This window comes from Tamandua tetradactyla, chromosome 19, assembly GCF_023851605.1.
Source record: "Tamandua tetradactyla isolate mTamTet1 chromosome 19, mTamTet1.pri, whole genome shotgun sequence".
NCBI lineage: Eukaryota > Metazoa > Chordata > Mammalia > Pilosa > Myrmecophagidae > Tamandua > Tamandua tetradactyla.
In genome coordinates, this window is record NC_135345.1 from 7,857,905 (window position 1) to 7,881,875 (window position 23,971).

The 23,971-nt window shown below is 37.9% G+C and overlaps 1 protein-coding gene across 4 annotated transcripts in view; it reads right to left on the reverse strand.

Moving 5' to 3' along the window:
- The window catches only part of STK32B (serine/threonine kinase 32B), a 474,254-nt gene that overhangs the window by 391,660 nt on the left and 58,623 nt on the right, over positions 1 to 23,971 (reverse strand). For 3 of the 4 annotated variants that reach the window (XM_077136367.1, XM_077136368.1, XM_077136369.1), the window contains exon 1: positions 23,643 to 23,743. The exons of the other annotated variant lie outside the window; for it this stretch is intronic. The gene's annotated coding sequence lies outside the window, so the exon portion shown is untranslated. Of the gene's footprint in view, positions 1 to 23,642; positions 23,744 to 23,971 lie in introns of those variants that run through there. 4 annotated transcript variants of the gene reach the window in all.

The following is a 23,971-nucleotide window of genomic DNA, read 5'->3' on the forward strand; positions in this document are numbered from 1 at the left end:
TACTCAGATTTGGGCCCAAATCCCAGTTCTGACATTCTTGAGCTGGGTAAGGTACTTATTTTCTGCACGTCAATTTCCTCTTCCTTAAACTGGGAATAACAACATTTACCTCCTAGAGTGACTGTGAATGATTAAATAGGCTGCCACATGGAATGTACTAGCACTTTGCAGGAGCTCGATAATTATTAGTGCTTTTCCCATTTACAAATGACCAACAATCATGTTGATAAATATTAGCCACCATTACTGTTAACTTTGCTTCTGGCTTCCTGCCCATTTGTCAGTTGCCCAGGCTCCTTACCTGACAGAACAGAAGCGCCCACCTGCAAAGTGGGTGAAGGATCTGAACACGGGTTAACATACATGTAACCCCCTCCCCCTCCCCCTCCCCACAAGCCCAGCTACGCCTTAGGATATTCTCAAATGACTTCAGCAGGGGCCAGAGATGCCAAGTTTCTAAAAACTACCAAACAGAAAACACCACCAAGGTTTATTCCCTGATAAAAAACATTCCCCCAATTCAAAGTGAGCATCTAAGCATAAGGCAGCCCCTTTGATAGATCCAAGGGGAGATGAAGGGGCCTAATTGAGCAGGGTGAGTGCTGACTGCGTGAATGTTTTATCTTTGTTGTCCAAATGCCATCTGGAGTGAAGGAAACCTGGAGATCAATTTTCTTGTGTTACTAGTCACTCCCAACAGCGGGGATATAGAAATGCTGCTCACCTGCTGGCTCCTCCAACATTACAAACATGGTCCATGCCGAGAAAGGAGAAGTTTTATTATTATTTTTAACAGGAAAGTGCAGAAATGTTTAAATGCTAAATAGTAATGTCTTTACCTCTCATCACAGGTATCTGAAACTCTAAAAGGACATTTTAATGTACAGCCAAAATTTGAGCTTTCTAATGAGCATGCCTAATATATATTTAAAAATTTTTCTTTACTATAATACACGCTCTTGTATAAGTATTTACCTACATAGCAAATGTAGAAAATTGGCAAAGACGACAACGTAAATCCTTCCTAATTATGCTAACCAGTGAGATGAATGGTAGAATTTCCAAGAGTAAGTTTTTACATATTTTAAACCTGTTTCTTCACTTATATCTTGAACATGTGCCATCAAAATTATTAGCATTTCTTCAAATGCTGCTTAATAACATTTCATCATATTAAGCCCCTAATTAACTTAACCACTCTGTTAACATGGGGTATCGGAACATATATATTTTTCCCACTATAAACTTACCATGAAGGTTTCTAAACATCACAAGAACAGTGACCACATCCTTTTGTAAGCACCAACATTCATTTAACATCAAGTATAGGATCTAGAACCAAGAATGGATCAATATACCTTGTCTTAATGAATGAATCCTGCTTCTGGGCTTACACCAGCATCTACAGAATGCTTTGGTCTTTGTGTGTGTGTGTGTGTGTATGTTTTGGTCTTGCAAATGCCTGAGGTATGGGGACAGATGCTGGCCTCAGTTTCAGCCTTGAAATCAGCAGCTTTTGGCTTCCCAACAGTAACTACCAAAAGACTTGGACAAACAATGCATTTCTGGGGGGATTTTTTTTTGTTTCTTTATATTTTTTCCCTTTTATTTTTTTCCCTCACTGTCTTTCACTGATTTCTCTTTTGTTGTTTTACTGTTCTTTTTTTTTTTCTTTTCATTTTTTCATGTTCTGCTAGACTGAAGCCTGGAAAGAACAGATTTTCAGAGTGGCCAAAACATATTTAAGATTCCAGTTCTCAACAAAAAAATTACAAAACATTCAAGGACATAGGAAAATATAACCCAATCACAGGGGGAAAAAAGAATACAACATAAACTCTCTCAGAAGAAGTACAATCTCTGATTACTAATCAAAGATCTTAGATCACCTCTCTTATTTAGGATCAATGAACTAAAGGAAAACATGGACAAAGAATGCAAAGAATCAAGAAAACAACATATGAACAAAGTGAGAATTCAAATAGTAAGATGGAAATTATAAAGAAAAACCCAATGGAAATTGTGGTGCTGAAAAGTACAGAAACAGGAATGGAAAATTCAACAAAGGGGTTCAACCTCAGACTGGAGTAGACAGAAGAAAGGATAAGCAAACTTGAAGATAGGACAATTGAAGTGTCCAGTCTGAGAAGTAAAAAGGAGGAAAAAAATGGGAAAAAAAAAAAAAAGAACAGAGCCTGAGGAACCTGTGGGATACTGTTTGGGTTTGCTAGACCTGCTGGAATGCAATATACCAGCAATGGACTGGCTTTTAACAATGATGAAGTATTAAGTTACAAGTTACTATTCTAAGACCATGAAAAATGTCCAAATTAAGGCATCAATAAGAGGATACCTTTCTTGAGGAAAGGCCAGTGGGATCCAGAGTTTCTCTGTCACATGGGAAGGTGCATGGTAATGTATGCTGGTCCTTCTCTCCTGGGTTCTTGTTTCAATGACTCTCTCTCAGCTCTTGTTTCTCCCAGGGTGTTTCTCTCTACACTCTCTGGGCTTTCACTGTCTTTTATTTGCTTCACAAAGGACTCCATTAAAGGATTAATACCCACCTTGAATGGGGCTGGTTCACAATTGAAATTCCCTAACCAAAAGGGCACACCCACAATAGGTCTGCCCCCAAAGGAATGGATTAAAAGTACATAGTCTTCAGGCTGGGCAAGATGGCAGCACAGCGAACTGTGGAATTTAGTTTGTCCTCCAGAGCAGCTAATGAATAGCCAGGAATGGTACAGAACAACTGCTGGGGGAACATCAGTGACTGGACAGACAGTGTACACCAATCTGGACCAGGTGGAATGCTGAGATCCCACACAGAACTGTAAGTAACCAAGGTGAGGAGGTTGGTGCCCCTTCCACAAGGGCATGGTAGTCTGCTTCCCCAAGGGGAAAGGAAACAGGTTTTACTAGAAGCAAGGGCTTAGCTCAAGCAAGCTCCAATTGTGAAATTAATTAACAAATTCTAATTAAACAGGGTTCCAGAACAGATAAATCTGGAATAAACAATAAAGGAACTAGAAGTTCTTGACCCAGCAGAGAAGGGGTGGGGCTGACAGAAAAAAAATAAAAACAAAAACAGAGGTTTCTTGAATTGGACAGCACAAAATACTGGAAAACAGCTAGATCCTAAGAACAGGGGACACATAGAGCCTGGAGAAACACAGAGCCACATACCAAATCAAGCTCTTGGTTGACAAACCTAAGGAACTGGGGCCCAGCACCGAAAAGCGCTTTTAGATTTTTTAAAAATCCTTAAACAACTCATTAGATAAAACTGGAAGGAATCTCAGGCTCCAGAACTGCCTCAGACAAGGGGAGAATTAAGCTTGTCTGAGAGACAAAGTAACTAGTCAGGTGAAAGGAGTTAATTTCCTAAAGGGTGTAACTTCCACAAGAAATAGGAGTAGGGCCCAGCTCAAGGGGAATCCCTCCTTCAAGGAATTCAGGCCCCAGGAACTGGCAAACAGAATCAATCAAAGCCATCCTACAGCTCACCTCTGTCACAGCCACGCATTTGGCAGGGAAAGCCTGTGAATTAAAGGCACCACATCACTGTAAGCTTGGAAAAGCCACCAGCAGACAGGCAGCACAGGCCAGGAAGGGCAGGAAAAGCACACAGTCTAGAGGCTTCATAGGAGAGGCTAACAACATGATGGGTCTCACCCTCAGGGAAATGATGCTGGCCACTCTTTCCTCATGAGATGTGCGCCTGTCTGGTCTAGGAAATTTTACGCAGTCTATAATATCTGCAAAGACCTTCCTCAAAACAAAAAACAGCCTCCATTTGTCAGGGCAAGAAACAGAAAAACAAGAACTGAAAAATTCTGTTCAGTTAAACAGAACCTAAGCTAGAGGTCTAGAGTAAGTTGAACTGAATGCCAAACAACAGCATTCCAAAAATGCCAAGCAAAGCCATCCAACATGAAAATCTTAGGTAGAAGAGTGAAACAACCTCCAGAATAAACTAATTAAGGAAATCAAATGCCTAGATGCCAAAAAAAAATAATAAGTCATATAGGAAAATAAAAAATCTGGCCCAGTCAAAGGAATAAACCAACACATCAAATGAGATACTGGAATTGAAACACTAATTCAGGATATTCAAACAGACATGGAAAGTCTCATAAAAAGTCAAATCATTAAGATGAGGGAGGATAGAAAGAAGACATTTGGCAAATAAAAAGAAGAACTCAAAAGTTAGAAAAAACAAGATCAGAGCGTATGGAAATGAAAGGTAAAATAGAAGAGATGAAAGAAACAATGGAAACCTACAACAACAGAGTTGAAGTGGCAGAAGAAAGGAATAGTGAACTAGAGGACTGGCCATCTGAAACATGGCACACAAAAGAAAATATAGGGAAAAGAATGGAGAATATGAACAGGGTCTCAGAGAACTGAATGACAACATGAAGCACATAAACATATGTGTTGCAGGTATCCTAGAAGGAGAAGAGAAGGGAAAAGGAGCAGAAAGAATAATGGATGAAATAATCACTGAAAATTTCCCGTCTTTTATGAAAGACATGAAATTACAGATTCAAGAAGTGCAGCACACTGCAAACAGAATAGATCCAAATAGACATACTCCAAGACACTTATTAATCAGATTGTTAAATGTCAAAGACAAAGAGAGAATTTTGAAAGCAGCAAGAGAAAAGCAATCTATCACATTCAAGGTAAGCTCAATAAGACTGTGTATATTTCTCAAGAGAAACCATGGAGGCAAGAGGGTATGATAGTGGTATGATATATGTAGGATTCTAAAAGAGAAAAACTGCCAACCAAGAATTCTATACCCAGAAAAGTTGTCCTTCAAAAATGAGGGGGAGATTAAAATATTTTCAGACAATAATCTGACTAAGATACTGGCTCTACAAGAAATACTAAAGGGAGCACTATGGACAGGTGGGAAGAGGCAGAAGAGAGAGGTCTGGAGAAGAGTGTAGAAATGAAGACTATCAGTAATGGTAAAGAGAGGAAAAAAATAGACATATAAAATCCAAAAGACAAATGGTAGAAGAAAGAACAGGCTTTATAGTAATAACATTAAATATTAATGGATGAAAACACCCCAACTGAAAGACACAGGCAAAATGGATTAAAAAATAGTACCCATCTATATGCTGTCTACAGGAGACACAGTTTAGACCCAAGGACAAAAATAGGTCGAAAGTGAAAGGTTGGGAAAAGTTATCTCATGCAAACAACAATCAGAAAAGAGCAGAAGTAACTATTTTAACATCCAACAAATTAGACTTCAAATGTAAAACAATTAAAAGAGACAAAGAAGGACACTATGTATTAATAAAAGGAACAATTCAACAGGAAGACATAAGAGTCATAAATATTTATTCACTGAGGCAAAGCATTCCAAAATACATGAAGCAAAAACTGACAACACTGAAGGGAGAAGTAGACACCTCTACCATAATAGTCGGAGACTTCAATTCCCCACTTTCATCAATGGATCCAACATCTAATCAGAGGATCAACAGAGAAACAGAGATTTTGAATAATATGATAAATGAACTAAACTTAACAGACCTTAACAGAATATTACATCCCACAACAGCAGGATACACACTTTTCTCAATTGGATCATTCTCAAGGATAGATCATATGCTGGGTCACAAAGCAAGTCTCAATAAATTTAAAAAAAACTGAAATCATACAAAAGACTTTCTCAGATCATAACGGAATGAAGTTGGAAATCAATAACAGGCAGAGGGCCAGAAAATTCACAAATTTACGAAGGCTAAACAACACATTCTTAAGCAGCCAGTGGGTCAAGGAAGAAACTAAAAGAGGAATCAGTAAATATCTCGAGGCAAAAGAAAATGAAAACACAAAATATCAAAATTTATGTTCGGTGGGGGAGGGCAGGCAGGCAGCAGTGGCTCAGTGGCAGAGTTCTCATCTGCTGTGCCAGAGACCTGGGTTCATTGCTTGGTGCCTACCCATGCCAAAAAAAAAAAAAAAAAAAAAAAAAAAAAAAAAAAAATTGGGGGATGCAGCAAAGGCAGTGCTGAAAGGGAAATCTATTGCTTTAAATGCCTATATTTAAAAAGAAAAGCATATATCAAGGAATTAATTGTTTACTTGGAAGAACTAGAGAAAGAACAGCAAACTAACCCCAACACAAACAAGAGGAAAGAAAAATACAAAGATTAGAGCAGAAATAAATGAAATTGAGAACATAAAAACAATCGAGCACATCAACAAAACCAGAAGTTAGTTCTTTGAGAAAATCAATAAAATTGGATGGACCCCTAGCTAGGTTGACAAAAGAGAGAGAGAGAGAGAGAGAGGATGCAAATATATAAAATCATAAACGGAAGAGGAGACATATCCACTAACCCTGAGGAAACAAAGGAGGTAATGAGAGGATACTATGAGCAACTATATGCTAATAAACTAGACAATGTAGATGAAATAGACAACTTTTTAGAAAGGCATGAACAACCAACATTAACTCAAGAAGAAACAGATGACCTCAACAAACAAATTCCAAGTAAATAAATTGAATCAATAATCAAGAAGCTCCCCAAAAAAAGTCCAGGACCAGATGGCTTCACATGTGAATTATACCAAGAATTCAAGAAAGAATTAAGAACAATCCTGCTCAAAGTCTTCAAAAAAAAATGAAAAGGAGAGAAAGCTGTCTAACCATTCTATGAAGTCAACTTCACCCTCATACCAAAGCCAAAGATACTACAAGAAAAGAAAATTAAAGACCAATCTCTTTAATGAATATAGATGCAAAAATCATCAACAAAATACTTGCAAATTGAATTAAGCAGCACATTAAAATAATTATACACCATGATTAAGTGGGATTTATTCCAGGTATGCAGGGATAGTTTAACATAAGAAACTCAGTTAATGTAATGCACCATACCAACAAATCAAAGTGGGAAAACCACATGACATCTCAATTGATGCAAAAATGCATCTGACAAAATTCAACATCCTTTCTTGATGAAAACACTTCAAAGGATAGGACTAGAAGGGAACTTCCTACCATAATAAAGGAAATATATGAAAAACCCACAGCTAACATCATCCTCAATGGGGAACAACTGAAAGCTTTCCCTCTAAGATCAGGAACAAGATAAGGATGCTCACTGTTACCATTGTTATTCAATATTGTGCTGGAAGTTCTAGACAGAGCAATTAGACAAGAAAAAGAAATAAAAGGCACTGAAACTGGAAAGGAAGAGGTAAAACTCTCACTGTTGCAGATAACATGATATTATATGTTGAAAATCTCAAATCTCAAATTTTCTACAGCAAAGCTACTAGAGCTAATGAGTCCAGCAAAGTGGCAAGGTACAAGATCACACCCAAAAATCACTGGTGTTTCTATACACTAGTGATGAGCAATCTGAGGATGAAATCAGAAAAAAAAATTCCATTTTTAATAGCAACCAAAAGAATCAAATATTTAGGAACAAATTTAACAAAGGATATAAAAGACATACACGGAAAACTATAAGAAATTGCTAAAAGAAATCATAGAAGACCTAAATAAATGGAAGGGCATATCGTGGTCATGGATTGGAGACTAAATATAGTTAAGATGTCAATTCTACCCAAATTTATTCATGGATTCAATGCAATATCAATTAAAATCCCAAAAACTTATTTTACAGAAATAGAAAAATCAATAACCAAATTCATTTGGAAGGTCAATGTGCCCAAAATAGCTAAAAATATCTTGAGGGAAAAAAATAAAGTGGGAGGTCTCACTTGTGACTTTAAAGCATATTACAAAGCTACAGCGGTCAAAAAAGAATGGCACTGGCATAAAGATAGATATACTGACCAATGCAGTTGAATGAGTATTCAGAAATAGATCCTCTCTTCGATGGACAATTGATCTTACATAGGCAGTTGTGATTGTTTGAAAGTATTTATGTACCTTAGAAAAGCCATGTTTTAATCCTAATCAATCTTGTGAAAGCAACCATTTCTTTTAACCCCTATTCAATAATGTAAGTTGGAAACTTGATTAGGTTATCTCCAAGAAGATGTAACTCACCCACTTGTGGGTTTTAACCTTTCATTAGAGGGAGATGTGACTCCACCCATTCCAGGTATGTCTTGATTAGTTTACTGAAATCCTTTAAAAGAAGAAACATTTTGGAGAGAGTCCTTTTTTGAGAATGAGGAGAGAGCTGCAGAACCACAGCAGAGGCACAGGGCGGAGAGTCCACCAGCTAGAGACCTTTGGAGATGAAGGAAAACATCCCTGGGAGAGCTTCATGAAACAAGAAGCTTGGAAAGAAAGCTAGAAGACGTCACCGCCATGTTCACTACGCACCTTTCCAGTTAAGAGAGAGACCCTGAACTTCATCGACCTTTCTTGAGTGAGGGAACCTCTTGTTGGTGTCTTATTTTGAACATTTCTATAGACTTGTGTTAATTTGGACAATTTCACAGCCTTAGAACTGTAAACTTGCAACTTATTAAATTCCCCTTTTTTTTTTTTTTTTAAAGGAAAGACAGAGAGAAGGAAGGAAGGAAGGAAGAAAGGGAAACATTTTTAAACATTTTCTTGTTTTATTGTATTCTGTTTCTCCGTTTTTGTTACATGGGCTGGGGCCGGGAATCGAACCGAGGTCCTCCGGCATAGCAGGCAAGCACTTTGCCCGCTGAGCCACCGCGGCCCGCCCTAAATTCCCCTTTTTAAAAGCCATTCAGTTCCTGCCATATTGCATTCCGGCAGCTAACAAACTAGAACAGCAGTCAAGCCAACCCACCTGTGACAGAGCAGCCTCTCGATAAATGGTGCTTGGAAACTGGATATACATATGTAAAAGAATGAAAGAGGATCCACATCTCACACCCGATACAAAAATTAACTCAAAACGTATCAAAGACCTAGACATTAGAGCTAAGACCACGAAACTTTTAGAAGAAAATGAAGGGAAATAGCTTATAAATCTTGCAATAGAAGGCAGTTTCCTAGACTTTACATACAAAGCACAAGCCTTGAAAAAAGAAATTTATCTATTTGTTTTTAATGGGATCTCCTCAAAAGTAAACACTTTTGTGCTTCAAAGAACTTTGTCAGGAAAGTAAATTGCAGCCTACACTATGGGAGACATATCAGATAAGGGTTTAGTATCCAGAATATATGAAGAGATTCTTCAACTCAACAACAGAAAGTCAAACAACTCAATTAGAAAATGGAAAAAGACATGAGCAGACACTTTTCAGAAGAGGAAATACAAATGGCTAAAAGGTACATGAAAAGATGCTCAACTTCACTGGCTATTAGGAAAGTGCAACTCAAAACCACAATGACACATCATCTCACACTCACTAGAATGGCCATTATATTAAAAAAAAAAAAAAAACAGAATATGACAAGTGCTGGAGAGGATGAGGAGAAAAACGCACACTTATCCACTGTTGGTGAGAACATAAAATACTACAACCACTGTGGAAGGCGGTTTGGTGGTTCCTCAGGAAACTAAATATAGAATTGCCATATTATTCAGCAATCCCATCACTAGGTATATATTCAGAAGAACTGATGGTCAGGACACAAATGGACATTTGCACACCAATGTTTATAGCAGCATTATTTACAATTTCCAAGAGATGGAAACAGCCCAAATGTCCATCAATGGACAAGTAGCTAAACAAGCTGTGGTGTATACATATGATGGAATATTACACAGTTGTAAGGCAGGATAAAGTCATGAAGCATGTAACAACATGGATGAACCTTGAGAACATTATGCTGAGTGAAATTAGCCAGAAACAGGAGGACAAACATTGCGTGGTCTCACTAATAAGAACTAATATTAATGAATGAAACTTGAGAGTTGAAATAAAGAATACAGGTCATCAGGAGATAGAAATAGGGTCAAATTGGGCATTTGGTGCTGAAGGAATACAAGTTGTACAACAGGACTGATAATAAAAGTTCAGAAAAGGATAGTATAATACTTATACCTTATGGTAGCACAATGATAAAAGTTCGCTGAATGAAGCTGATTGAGGGAGAAGGGCTGGAGGCGCATATGAAACCAGAAGGAAAGATAGAGGATAAAGACTGAGACAGTATAACTTAGGAATGCCTAGAATGGACAATGATGGTGATTAAATGTACAAATAAAAAATGTTTTTGCATGAGGGAGAATAAATGAATGCCAATATTGCAGCATGTTGGAAATGGATGGTATACAGGAAAAAGTATAATCAATGCAAGTTTCGGTCTATGGTCAACAGTAACACTGTAATAAGCTTCCACTGAATGTAACAAGCACATTTTGCCAAAACTAAATGTCAACAGATTGGGGGCATGGGGGAGAAGCATGGATTCTTTATGGAAGAAAAGGAAATGTTTTCATATAGATTATGGTGGTGAAGCATGTCTATTTACTTAGGTTGGATTGTATGATGTGCTAATAAAACTTTAAAAACAAAAAGATATAATAATGGAAAAAAGGATCTGAAGAAATATTTTTCAAAAATGGGCACTAAAATGGTTAATAAGCATATGAAAAGATGCTCAAAATTATGCCCTTTAGTGAAATGCAAATTAAAACCAAAATGAAAAATAAAACAACACTCTACACAATGAGAGGAAATATTTGGAAACCACATATCTGACAAAGGATTAATATCCAGAATATATAAAGAAATCCTTCAACAAAAAGACAAACAAAACAATTTACAATGGGCCAAATACTTGAACAGACAACTCTCCAAAGAAAATATATGAATGTCCATAAAGAACATGAAAAAGATGTCAAAATCAGCCATCACATAAATACAAATCAAAACTACAATGAGATATCATTTCACACCCATTAGAATGGCTGCTTTTAAAAAAAATAAAAATAACAAGTATTAAAGAGGAAACGGAGAAATAAGAACACTCATTCATTGCTGGTGGCAATGTAAAATGGTGAAGCTGCTGTGGAAGACAGTCTGGTAATTCCTCAGAAAGCTAATTACAGAATTAACATACGACCCGACAATCCTACTACTAGGTATATACCCAAGAGGATTTAAACCAGGGGCTCACACAGATATCTGCATACCAATGTTCATAGTGGCATTATTCACAATTGCCAAAAGACTGAAGCAACCTGAGTGTCCATCAAGTGATGAATGATTAAACAAAATGTATTACATACTGTGTTGGTTCGAAAGGATTATGTACCCTAGAAAAGCCATGTTTTAATCCTGATTCACTTGTGGGAGAAACCTTTTCTTTAATATCGATTCAAAAATGTAGGCTGGAATCCTTTGATTAGATTATCTCCATGGAGATGTGACACACCCAATTATGGGTATTAACTTGATTAGATGAAGATATGACTCCACCCATTCTGGGTGGGTCTTGATTCGTTTACTGAAATCCTTTAAAAGAGGAAACATTTGGAGACAGTCCCTTTTCAGAGCCATGAGAACCACAAGAGCCCATGCAGCCAGAGACCTTTGGAGATGAAGGAGGAAAACACCCCCGGAGAAGCTTCATGAAGCAGGAGGCCTGGAGAGGAAGCTAGCAGACGTTGCCATGTTCACCATGTTCAGTATGTGCTTTTCCAGTTGAGAAACTCAGGACTTCATCAACCTTTCTTGAGTGAGGGTAACCTCTTGTAGGTGCATTAATTTGGATATTTCTATAGACTTGCTTTAATTGGGACATTATCATGGCCTTAGAACTGTAAACTAGCAAGTTAATAAATTCCCCTTTTTAAAAGCCATTCCATTTCTGGTACATTGCCTTCTGGCAGCTAGCAAACTAGAACAGATTTTGGTACAGGAGAAGTGGAGTGTTGCTGTGGTTTGCAAATACCAAACATGTTGGAACGGCTTTTTATATGAATTTGGAGAAGTTGTGAGGAGCTTGATAGAGAAGGTCTAGAATGATTTGAAGAGACTGTTGGTAGAAATGTGGACTCTAAAGAAACCATGGACAAGGCTCTAGACAGAAATGAGCTGTGTTATTGCAAACTGGAAGGAAGGCAATTCTTGTTTTAAAGTCGCAGATAATCTGGCAAAATTGACTAACGGCTTTGGTTGGAAGGCAGATTTTAAAGGCCATGAACTTGGATATTTAACAGAAGAGATTTCCAGATTGAATATGGAAAGTGCAGCCTGGTTTGTCCTCACCGCTTATAGTGAAATGTAACAAGAAAGAAATAAGATGAGAATTTAACTCTTGGGTACAAAAAAACCAGAAACTGATGTTCTGGAAAATTCTGGGCTTCCAGGAAAGGAGACCCCAGAGAATAGTGCCCCACGTGAGGATTTAACCAAATAGAGAACCCGTCAGCCATTTCAGAAAAAGCTAGAATTGGAGATGAATTTATCCAGGAAGGATCTGTGGAAACTCCTTATGTCTGATAGGCATTACCCAAGGCTACTGCATAGAATGCCAACGAGAGTGCTGTGGGACCTGTATAAACAGAGTTGCTGCCAGTTTGGACTGGGGGTGGGGGGAGCTCAGAAAAGGGACAATGTGAAGGTGCAATAACTTCAGAGACAGAACTATGGAAGCTAAAATCTAAAGTCAAGAAACCTCAGCCCATAAGAGTGGACCACCCCAGTACTTGGAGAGGATGAATTTGTCCCAAAGGGCAGAGGATCTCCTTGCAGCGGGAAAGTTGTACTGCCTCAGGCCTTGGAAAGGGTGCAACAGATTCCTTGGGGATTGGGGGGAACCTGGCTGCCATCACACGGAGGTGCAGAGCGTGTGCCACAGGGGTGGCAGAGAGGCTGGGTACAGCCTGATGCTTGGAGAGTGTGGAGCTGAGACAAAATGTGGTCTCCCCAATGTCCTCCAAAGTTGCATTCAGAGAGAGGTGGGCTACTGCATAGGCCCTTGGAAGGGGTGGGACTGCCACTTTCTAAAGCCCCGAAGATAAATGACTCTCAGACTTTGAAATCTAATGGAGTTTGCCCAGTATGTTGTTTAATTAACATATATTTGAGAATTTTCTAAATCTTTTTTAGTTATGGATTTCTAATTTTATTGCACCGTGGACACAGAACATACTTTTTATGATTTCAATATTCTTAGTTATTTAGGCCTGTTTTGTGGTCAAACATATGATCTTTCCTGAAGAATGTTCCGTGGTCACTTGAGAAAAATGTGTATTCTGCTATTGCTAAGTGGCATGTTCTAGACATATATATTAGGTCTATTTGGTTAATAATATTGTTCAAGCCTTTCATTTCCTTGATGGCCCTCTTTCTAGTTAGTACATTAACTACTAAAAGTGGTATATTAAAGTCTCCAACTATTATTGTTGAATTGTCTATTTCTCCCCACAATTCTGTCCATTTTTTTTTCACATATTTTGCAGCTCTGCTGCTAGGTTCATAAATATTTATAACTGTTATATCTTTGATGGATTGGCCCTTTTATCATACTATATTGTCCTTATCTGTCTCTAGTAACAGTTTTTGTCCTCAAGTCTAATTTGTCTGATATTAGTTTAGCCATTCCAGTTCTCTTTTTGCTATTGTTTTCATGGAATATCTTTTCTTAATTTTTTACTTCCAACCTATTGCGTCTTTGAATATGAAGTAAGTCTCTCGTAGAGAGTGTATAGATGGATGATGTTTTCTATCCATTCTGCCGATCTCTGTTTTTTAATTGGAGAGCTTACATTAAATGTAATTACTGATAAGGAATGGCTTATTTCTGCCATTTTCCTATTTGTTTTCTATATGTCATATCATTTTTGTTCCTCCATTTCTCCATTTCTGCCTTTTTGGTTAAAAAGATATCTTCCAATGTGCTATTATTAATTCCCTTGTTTCCTTTACTATAAATGTTTAAATCATTTTCTTAATGGTTGCTCTGTGCATTACAATTGTCATCTTAATTTATAGCAATCTAATTCAGATTAATTTCAAATTTATACAAAACTTTGCTCCTGAATAGCTCCCTTTATGCTTTTATTCTCACAAATTACATATTTATACTTTGTGTGCTTATCATCATAAGTTTAAAATTGCTTTTAGCAGTTTTCTTTTAAATCATATACTAAATTAAGGAGTTACAAGACAAAAAATACATTTACACTGTGTTTTACCTTTACCCATATATTTACCTTTGCTGGGGTTCCTTACATGTGTATCTGAATTATTATCTAATGTTCTTTCATTTCCACCTGAATGTCTTCCTTTAGCACTTTCTGTAGCACAGGTTTTCTAACAACAGTTTGTCAGTTTCAGTTTATCTGGGTATATCTTAATTTTCTCTTCATTTTAAAATATAGTTTTGCTGGATACAGAACTACTGGTTCTGGTTTCTTTTTCAGGAATGACTGATTGATAATTTTTTTCATTCAACACTTTGACTATGTCATCTCACTGCCTCCTGGTTTCTAGGGTTCCAATGAGAAATAAGCTACCAATACTGTTTTAAGATGCTTTGTATGTGATGAATCACTTGCTGCTTTCAAGATAGTCTCTTTATCTTTCACTTTCAATAGTTTAATGTGAGGTGTCTATATGTGTATTGCTTTAATCCAATCCTACTTGACTTTTGTTGAGCTTCATGGATGTGTAGATTCATGCCTTTCAACAGTTTGGGGAATTTTTGGTGATTATTTCTTCAAATACTATTTCAGCTCTTTTCTCTCTCCTCTTTTTCTAAGACTCCTATTATTCATGGGTTGATATGCTTGCTCATGTCCCTCAGGTCCCTGCAACACTATCAATTTCTCTTCACTCTGCTTTCTTTCTTTTCTTCCAACTGGATAATCTTAATTGACCTATCTTTCAGTGCTCCTACTCTTTCTTCTGCCCATGCAAATCTGCTGTAGAGCCTCTGTAGTGACTTTATTCTTTCAGTTATTGCATTTCCAGAATTTAGTTGCTTTTCATATGTCCTCGTTTGTTAGCTGCTGGAAAGCAATATACCAGAAACGGAATGGCTTTTAAAAAGGGGGACTTAATAAGTTGCTAGTTTACAGTTCTAAGGCCAAGGAAATGCCCCAATTAAAACAAGTCTATAGAAATGTCCAATCAAAAGTATCCATCCAGGGAAAGATACCTTGGTTCAGGAGAGCCAATGAAGTTCAGGGTTTCTCTCTCAAGTGAGAAGGCACATGGCAAGCACAGTCAGGGCTTCTTTCTCAGCTGGAAGGGCATATGGTGAACACGGTCAGGGTTCCTCTCTCATCTGGAAGGGCACATAGCGCAACACAGCATCATCTGCGAGCTTCTTCTCTTGGCTTCCTGTTTCATGAAGCTCCCCGGAAGGCATTTTCCTTCTTCATCTCCAACGGTTGCTGGCTAGTGGACTCTGCTTCTCGTGGCTATGTCGTTCTGCTCTACTCTCTCTGAATCTCCCATTCTCCAAAACATTTCCTTTTTTATAGGACTCCAATAAACCAATCAAGACACACCCAAATGGGTGGAGGCACGTCATCACCTAATCCAGTTTAACAGCCACTCTTGACTAAATCACATCATCCAGGGAGATGATCTGATTACAGTTTCAAACATATAGTATTGAATAGAGACTACTCCACCTTTATGAAATGGGATTTTGATAAAAAAAAAAAAAAAAAAAAAAAACATGGCTTTTCTAGGGGGCATACTTCCTTTCAAACCAGCACAGCATATTTCCATTTCTCTATTGCTATTCTCTGTTTGATGAGACACCATTCTCATACTTTTCTTTAGTACTTTAGATCTGGTTTTCTTTACCTTTTTGTACATACTTTAAATACTTGACTTAAATACTTGACTTAATACTAGTCTCTGCCTAGAAAGTCCAATCTGTAGGCTTTCTCACGAACAGTTCTATTGACTGCTTTTTGTGTGTGCATGAACTATACTTTCTTGTTTCTTTGAGGTTTTCGAAATTTTTGTTGAAAACTGGGCATTTTAAATATTATGTATCAAGTCAAACTAAATCACATTCTTCATCCTCTCTAGGTTTTGTTGGTGCTACTACTTGTTGTAGTTGCTATTGTTTGTTCAGTGACTTTTCTTAAATAGCTGTGTAAAGTTTGTATTCTTGGTCGTATGTGGCCACTGAAGTCTCTGTTCCATTAGTTTAACTGTCAACAATGATTGGAAATGTATTTCCTTAAATACCTGGGACCAGAAAATCTTTGCAGAGGGGCTCTAGGAGCGTGGTGGAGCACACCCTCAACACTCAACCTGCTAGATTACAACTCTCCTGTGCTTTACTTCCTGCTTGTACAGATCCTCAAGGTCAACCAGAAGGAGAGCTTAGAGCCCTCCCAGCTTTTCCTTGAGCATGCACAGAGCCCTGGGCGTGCATATTCCCTTTAGACTTCCAAGAATATGTCAGAGTTTTACAAAGCTCTTATTTTCCAAAGCATCTCGTTCCCCAGTACTTCCTCCCAAGATTTTAGGTTTGTCAACTGCATGCACTAACTGTTGTCTATTACTTCATATAGCAGTGACTAAAACATTCTCCTATAAATGTCTTTGAGAAATGCCCCCCAGGTGGCAGTTTTAATACTGGGTAAATTCCAAGTCAAGTGAAATAAGCCCTTCCAGCCAGTGTTGTAGGGAGTCAACAGACAGGACAAATAATGGCAATTCTTTGTGAATGAGGTCTGTTTTAGTTTCTTTGGCTGCTCAAGCAAATATCTGAAGTAGATCAAGTTAAACAATAAGAATTTTTTCACCCACAATTTTGAGCCTAAAAGAAAATCCAAATCAAGGTGTCATCAAGATGATACTTTCTTTCCCAAAACTGGTTCTGGGGCTGGCTGTCAGCGATCCTTGGTTTGTGGCTCATCTGCCATGTGGCAATGCACCTGGCAGCCTCTCCTGGGCTTTCTGATCTCTTTTGGGTTCCACTGAATTTTAGCTTCTTGCTTCCATGGCTTTCTCTCTCAATGTCTTAATTTCATTCTGCTTATTAAAGACTCCAGCAATAGGATTAAGACCCATCCTGATTGAAGGTTGGGATACACCTTAACTGAAGTCACTTCATCATATGTTCTACTTACAATGGGTTTATGCCCACAGGAATGGATTAAATCTAAGAACATGTTTTTCTGTGGTACACATAGCTACAAACCACCACATGGTCCTTTCTGTTCCTTCTGGTACCAGGAATGTGGGCTATTATTTTCAAGGCTAGTGCTGAACTAAGAATTGGGGAATGAGATTAGGTAATCCAAAATACCACAAAGATCATGGTTCTAACTGAGATTTAGCTGTTTTCCTTGGGTAATTGCTCTCCAGATTGCTGCAAGCCCAGGAATCCCAAATTCAAGCATTTCATAGAAGTTGATTCTGAGGTTTTGCCAGTTTTTTCCATTGCTTTTATTGAGGAGTGGAATTTCAGAGTTCCTTGTTCTGCCAATTTCAGTTAAGATTTCCTTTAGAGTGTAGATGAATTTTATGGTATTATTTCTTTAGAATCATTCAGAGCAAAGTTCCCAACCTGTGTTCTCCAAACACATTGATACCTCATTCTCTGCTAAAACAAGTTTGGGATGTGTGCCTTAAATTAATTTAAAAGTGTTTCCTTCCTGCATGATTTCTCAGAGTCCTCAATATGCTAGCCTCAACAGCCTGTGTATCTTCAAATCTTCAGTGGGAGGACGGAGTATAAAAATAACAGCAAGTAACTTATGGGCCAAGCATTGTGCTAGACACATTATATTTATTAATTCATTTTATATTCACACCATGCTATAATATTATTCCCTTTTGATAGATGAGGAAACTGAGTCACAAGACGTGTAAGTCAATTATCACAACTAGTAATTGCCAGAGCTGGGAATTTAATCAAAGTAGCTTCCAGCCTATGTCCTAAGCCACTACACCACACTGCATGAGTTCCCTAACTTAATCTGACCACCAAAACCTTATTCACAGAGAATCTTGGAGAACTCATCTGTCTCAAAGAAAAATGCTGACATAAAGTACACTTAATAACCAAGGAACCAATTTGATCTTATCTCAACACTTCTACTGCCAGAAATCATACTATAGAATAGACCCTTTCTACAACATTAAATATTGATTAAATAAGGGTACACAAAGTCTTTCAGCCTATAGATTGTCAATCCATAGGAGCTTATGTGTTTTAGTGTCCCTCTGGAGTAGGCACTAAAGGCTGTCTTAACAAAAACCCAAAAGATTCTACTGTAAGTCAGGTTTTAAGAAATAATTTTAATTCACAAAACTGTTGACGTACTAAGTAGGCTCAGCCCATCTTAAATATTTGTTTGCCTTGATTTTTCACATTAGTTATTTTTCCCAAGAAAGAATGTAATGTCTTTTTCTCAGCAAAGAAAAATGTGAAAAAGAGAAAATATATAAAGGAACAGAAAATAAAAAACTAAATCCCTTCCATGCAGAGGCAACTTCTGTTAGGATCTATCTTTCCAACGTTTCTGAATACTTTATTTTCTTTATATCTTTGATATCATGTCATGAATATAATTTTATTATTATAATTCTTTTCATGCCATTAAACACTCTTCATAAGTATCATGGTTTTCCTGCCTTTACATTATTCCATTAAAGGGCATTATCATAGTTGACTGAACTCTTCCACCTATGTTGACTATTTGGGTTGTTGCTCATCTTTCATGGTTGTAAATAAAGCTGTGATAAGCACATCTGGGTGATACACAAAGTACTAGAGTCTTTCTGTAACATGGAGGTTGACCCAGGAAGCAGCTCACAGTGAGACACACATGGGGTCTGATAAGGCTACATGCAGCAGTCACTTCCCATACCACAAACAGAAGTGAAAAAAGGATGAATGTGATATAGTGAGAGATTTGCAGAAATATTTAGAGAAGCCACAAGTTTGCCAAAACCAATTATATCTAAAATATTAAATATCCAAGAAAACCACAAGGACTTAAATACAGAGGTTGGAGGGGTCACTATAGTTGGAAAGCACAGTCTTTGCAGAGAGAAATGGAAGATAATACAATAAATCAGATAACAGAAGAAGGGCAGCCTCTATCTAAGGAAGCAAAATAGATGTTACTCCTTGGTTTTCCTATGAGATTTTTTTTCATCATATAGTTATATATTCATCATCATGATCATTTCTTAGAACATGTGCATCCATTCAGAAAAAGAAATAAAAAGAAAACAGAAAAGAATTCATATATACCATACCTCTTACCCCTCCCTTTCATTGATCACCAGCAAATTTCATTCTACCAAATTTACTTTAACATTTTTTCTCACAATTATTTATTTATTTTTAACCCATATGTTTTACTCATCTGTCAATAAGGTAGATAAAAGGAGCATCAGACACAAGGTTTTCACAGTCACATAGTCACATTGCAAAAGCTGTATCATTATATAATCATCTTCAACAAACATGGCTATTGGATCACAGCTCTACATTTTCAGGCACTTCCCTCCAGCCTCTCCATTACACCTTAACTAAAAGGGTGAAATCTATTTAATGTATAAGAATAACCTCCAGGACAACTTCTCGACTCTGTTTGGAATCTCTTAGCCATTGACACTTTATTTTATCTCATTTTGCTCTTCCCCCTTTTGCTCAAGAAGGTTTTCTCAATCCCTTGATGCTGAGCCCCAGCTCATTCTAGGATTTCTGTCCCATGTTGCCAGGAAGGTTTATACCCCTGGGAGCCATGTCCCATGTAGAGAGCAGTAGGGCAGTGAGTTTGCTTGTCATGTTGGCTGAGAGAGATCACATCTGAGCAACAGAAGAGGCTCTCTTGGGGGTGACTCTTACACCTAATTTTAAGTAGGCTTAGCCTATCCTTTGCAGGTTTAAGCTTCATATGAATAAACCCCAAGATTGGGGGCTCAGCCTATTGCTTTGGTTGTCCCCACTGCTTGTGAGACTATCAAGAATTCTCCACCTGGGGAAGTTGAATTTTCCCCCTTTCTCACCATTCCCCCAAGGGGACTTTGCGAATACTTTTTTATTCACTGTTCAGATCATTCTGAGATTTATTGGGGCATCACTCTGGACAAACCTACAAAATTTCATGCCCTGTTCAAGGTTTCAATAAGTTATATTAGAAAATGCACTAGTCAAAATATAAATTTTGTACCAAATAAACATTTTTTGCTTTAGTCTCACACAAAAGTTAAAGTTTTAAAATATGAATCACCATCTATTTTCAAGACCCTGCAGTATTGACATTCCTTTGTTCTTCCTCAAGCAAAAAACATTTTTAAATTTGCACATTTAGTCACTATCATTATATACTCTAGGCATTCCTAGATTATACCATCTCAGTCTTTATCATCTATCTTTCCTTCTGATTTCCTTTGTGCCCCCAGGCCTGTTCCCTCTATCATTCTCACATTCAGCTTCATTAAGTAGTCTAACATTATTGTATTACATTAAGGTAGTATTGTGCTATTCATTTCTGAATTTTTACAAGCAGTCCTGTTGCACAATCTGTATCCATTCAGCTCCAATTACCCAACATCTACCCTATTTCTATTTCCTGATGGTCTCTCTTACCAACTGAGATTTTCCAAGTTGCTATGAGATTTTTTAAACAGAGAAGAATAACTGTGTTCCAATTATTATCGCTGTGTGTAGGGAATATGGGGGACAACTTTAGTTTTAGTTTAAAAGACCAGTGCTGTCCAATTATTGCACGTGTTATATATCAGTCTCTAGGAATGGACTAGGTTCTTCATCTAACACTTACAGCAAAGTAGATATATTAATATGTAATTGACAAATGCAGATTGAGGCTCAGAGAAGCTGAGTAGTTTGCCCAAAGATCTTTCAGCAACAAACGACTGAACCAGAGCTGAAAACATATCTGATTCTAAAGACTCTTTCCCTCCACAATTCCATGTGGCCTTTCCCAGACACACTTCGCAAACAGAAATGAGAACATCTTAGGGAGCATTTGAAACAAGCAAAATTCAGTTTACTAAGTATATTTTTGAAAGAGAACTATTAATTGAAACTGAATTTTAGCCAACTCCAGGACTCTCGAAGGTAAGCCTTAAATTGACAAAATGTAAGAGCCCTAAAACTGTTTGTAATCATCTTATACTTTGGAAAATTTAGTTCAAGAAAATAATCTGAAAGAAAGAGGAAGTGTTAAGTACTAGAATATTCACCCCACTCTTATTTACCATGGCAGGTAAAATGGGAATAACACCAGAAATCAAGCATAGAAATGAAATAAAACAGTATGTTCATTTATGCAATGTTTTGAAATCACTAAAAAATATTTTTAAACATTATCATTACATGGAAAATGCACATCAGTCATAATGGAGAGTGGAAAAGTTTAATGCAGAATTAAACTACCCAACGAATACAACTATATTTACAAAATACTTATGCAAAGAAGAAAAGGCTTTCTGAGAAATTAAGCAAAATTTAACATTTACTTCCCCTCAGGGTTAAAAGCACAGTAGTCATGTTCTTTCCTTTGTGCTTTTTAGACTCGCCTCAATTTTTCAAAATTTTGAACATGTATTATTTTATGAAGGAAAACATTTAATGGAGACCTCAAATAAACAAATGAAAAAGTATGTGAATAGACAATGGTCTAGAAAGGAAACAGAAATATGTTCATTCATTACCAAATACTTAAAGATATTACTACATTCCCAGCAGGTACTATGTGTTGGGGATACAGGGGGTGAATCAGAAGATAAAAATCCCTGTATCTTCTATTACAGTAGGATACAAACAGCAATTAAGATGAACAGGTAAAATATATAGTACAAAGTGACAAATACCACGTAGAAAAAAAACAGAGTAGGAAAGGGGGAGGTGAACTGTAAGGAGGGATGGAAAGTTTACATAGGAAGACCACGAAAGGCTGCACTGAGAAAATAACATTTCGGACACCTGAAGGACTTAAGGAAGCCAGTCATGCAGGTCTCTGGGGGAGGAAACATTTCATACAGAAGGAACAGCAAGTTCAAAGATCCTGAGGTAGTTTAAGAATAACAAAAAAAGCAAATGTGGCAGGAGCAGACAGTAAGAGCACAGGTCCCGAGCTGGGCACGGCCTTGAGGTATTCTAGGACCAGCAAGAATACAGTGTGGCTGGAACAGGGGTGTGGAAAGCGACAGGGGTCTTGTTGTGAAGAGCTTTGTAGGATCAGAACTTCTGGCACTTCCACTGAGTGCGATAGGGAGCCACAGAGGGGTCTGTGCACTGGAGTCATGTGATCTGAATTACAGTTTGTGGAATGACACTAGCTGTTTCCCTGAGAACTGGCTGCAGGGTTCTAGGGCAGAGATATGGCAAACAACTGGGAGGCCCGGCAATGACTCAGTCAAGAGATGACCCTGCCCTAAACCAGCATGGGAGCAGCAGTGGGGGTGTGAGAGGGATTCGTCGGCAGACTGGGTAAGGAAGGGGGAGCAGGGTAAAACCTGAGTCAAGGATGATGCCAACATTTTGACCTGAGCATCTGGAAAAATGGGGTTTCCATTAAATGCGGGCACTCACGGGTGAGGATTAAGAGTTCAATTTTAGACGCATGGCTAATAACCATGTGAAAAAGTATTTCAACTCACTAAGCAATCACCATCCCAATTAAAACAACCAGATTAAATTTTTCCTTTGCAATTAACAAAGATTTGAAGTATTGTAATTTTCTCTGCTGGTCAGGAAGTGGTGAGCCAAGTACTGGCATAAAGTTTCTAAAAAATAACTTAGGAATACAATTTAAGATCTAACAATGCTTATGAAATTTCACCTTGTTCAATTCCCTTCACTAAGTAATCTATTTTAAGAAAATTACCAAAAGTGCAAAGATTCATGTACATGGTTTATATATTCTTACTTCTAAAAATGAGAAACTTGGAAAGAACCCAAATTCCAACAATAGGGAGCTAGTTAAATATTACTATTGTGCACCCTTACAATGGAATATTGTGCAGGCATTAACATTTTTTATGAAGAGCTTAAAACATCTTTTTAAGAGAAAATGGCAATACAAAATATAATACAGTATGATACAATGAAAAAAATTATATACTAAAAAAAGTTTGGCACAGAATTACCGAAGCATAGCAGTAGTCTCCAAGCAATGAGAGTATTTCTTTTTTCTTTCTAATTGCCACATTTTCAACACTTGTATTTTTAATTTTATAAAAAAGTAATTTCATTTTTAGTGGAGATGGTTATTGAAAGCTCACAGGTTTCTCTGATGCATAAATGAAATACGGTAAAACCCCGTGAAGACACCAGTTTTGTCAGACTGCTTGGTGACCCCTCCCTTCCTCCGCAGACCCCTTGTCTCAAAGGCAGCAACAGCTTGAGCTTCTGGGAGAGGTGGACGATGGGGAAACTTGGGAGAGGAGGCTGAGGCCAAGCAAGGAAAGGCTGGCAGCTTGGGAAGGGGGTTGGGGAATGGTGCCCCCAAATCCCCAGTACTTTCCCTGAATCTAACAATGGGAAGCACCGGAGTGACATTCAAGCCAGAATAGACAAAAGCCACCAGGAGGTGCCAGGTGGACTCTGGAGCTGGGTTAGATTCAGACCTGACAGACAGCCAGACCCTAGAACTCCCAGCCAGCCAGGGCACAGGATCCCTCAGAGCTCCCATAATGCAACCCTGCATTGTCCACAGTTGAGTCCTTTGCCCCCCTTTTCAAATCATGGCAGTTTTGTTTTGTTTATTTTTTCAGACTGTGGCAGACATGAAGCTTACCTAATTTAAAACCATTCTCCCTCCTTTCTGACAAAAAAAATTCCAATCTTCTGAGAGTGCAGTCCTGGGTACGGAGTCCTCATTAATCTGGGACAAACATGGCCACCCTCTGCACTGTGGCCAATGATTGGTCTAGGAGTTGGACACGTGATCTAGCCATGACCAATGAGCTGCGAGGGGACGTGACAGGAAGCTTCTGGGGAAAAAATCCCCCATCTTCCTGTTCCCTCTCCTGCTTTGGACACTCTCGGGGTTGGAGCTCATGGGGAGCTATGACAGCCAGCCTGAGACCTTGAGAGTGAGTCTGAGGGGAGAAATAACAATCATCT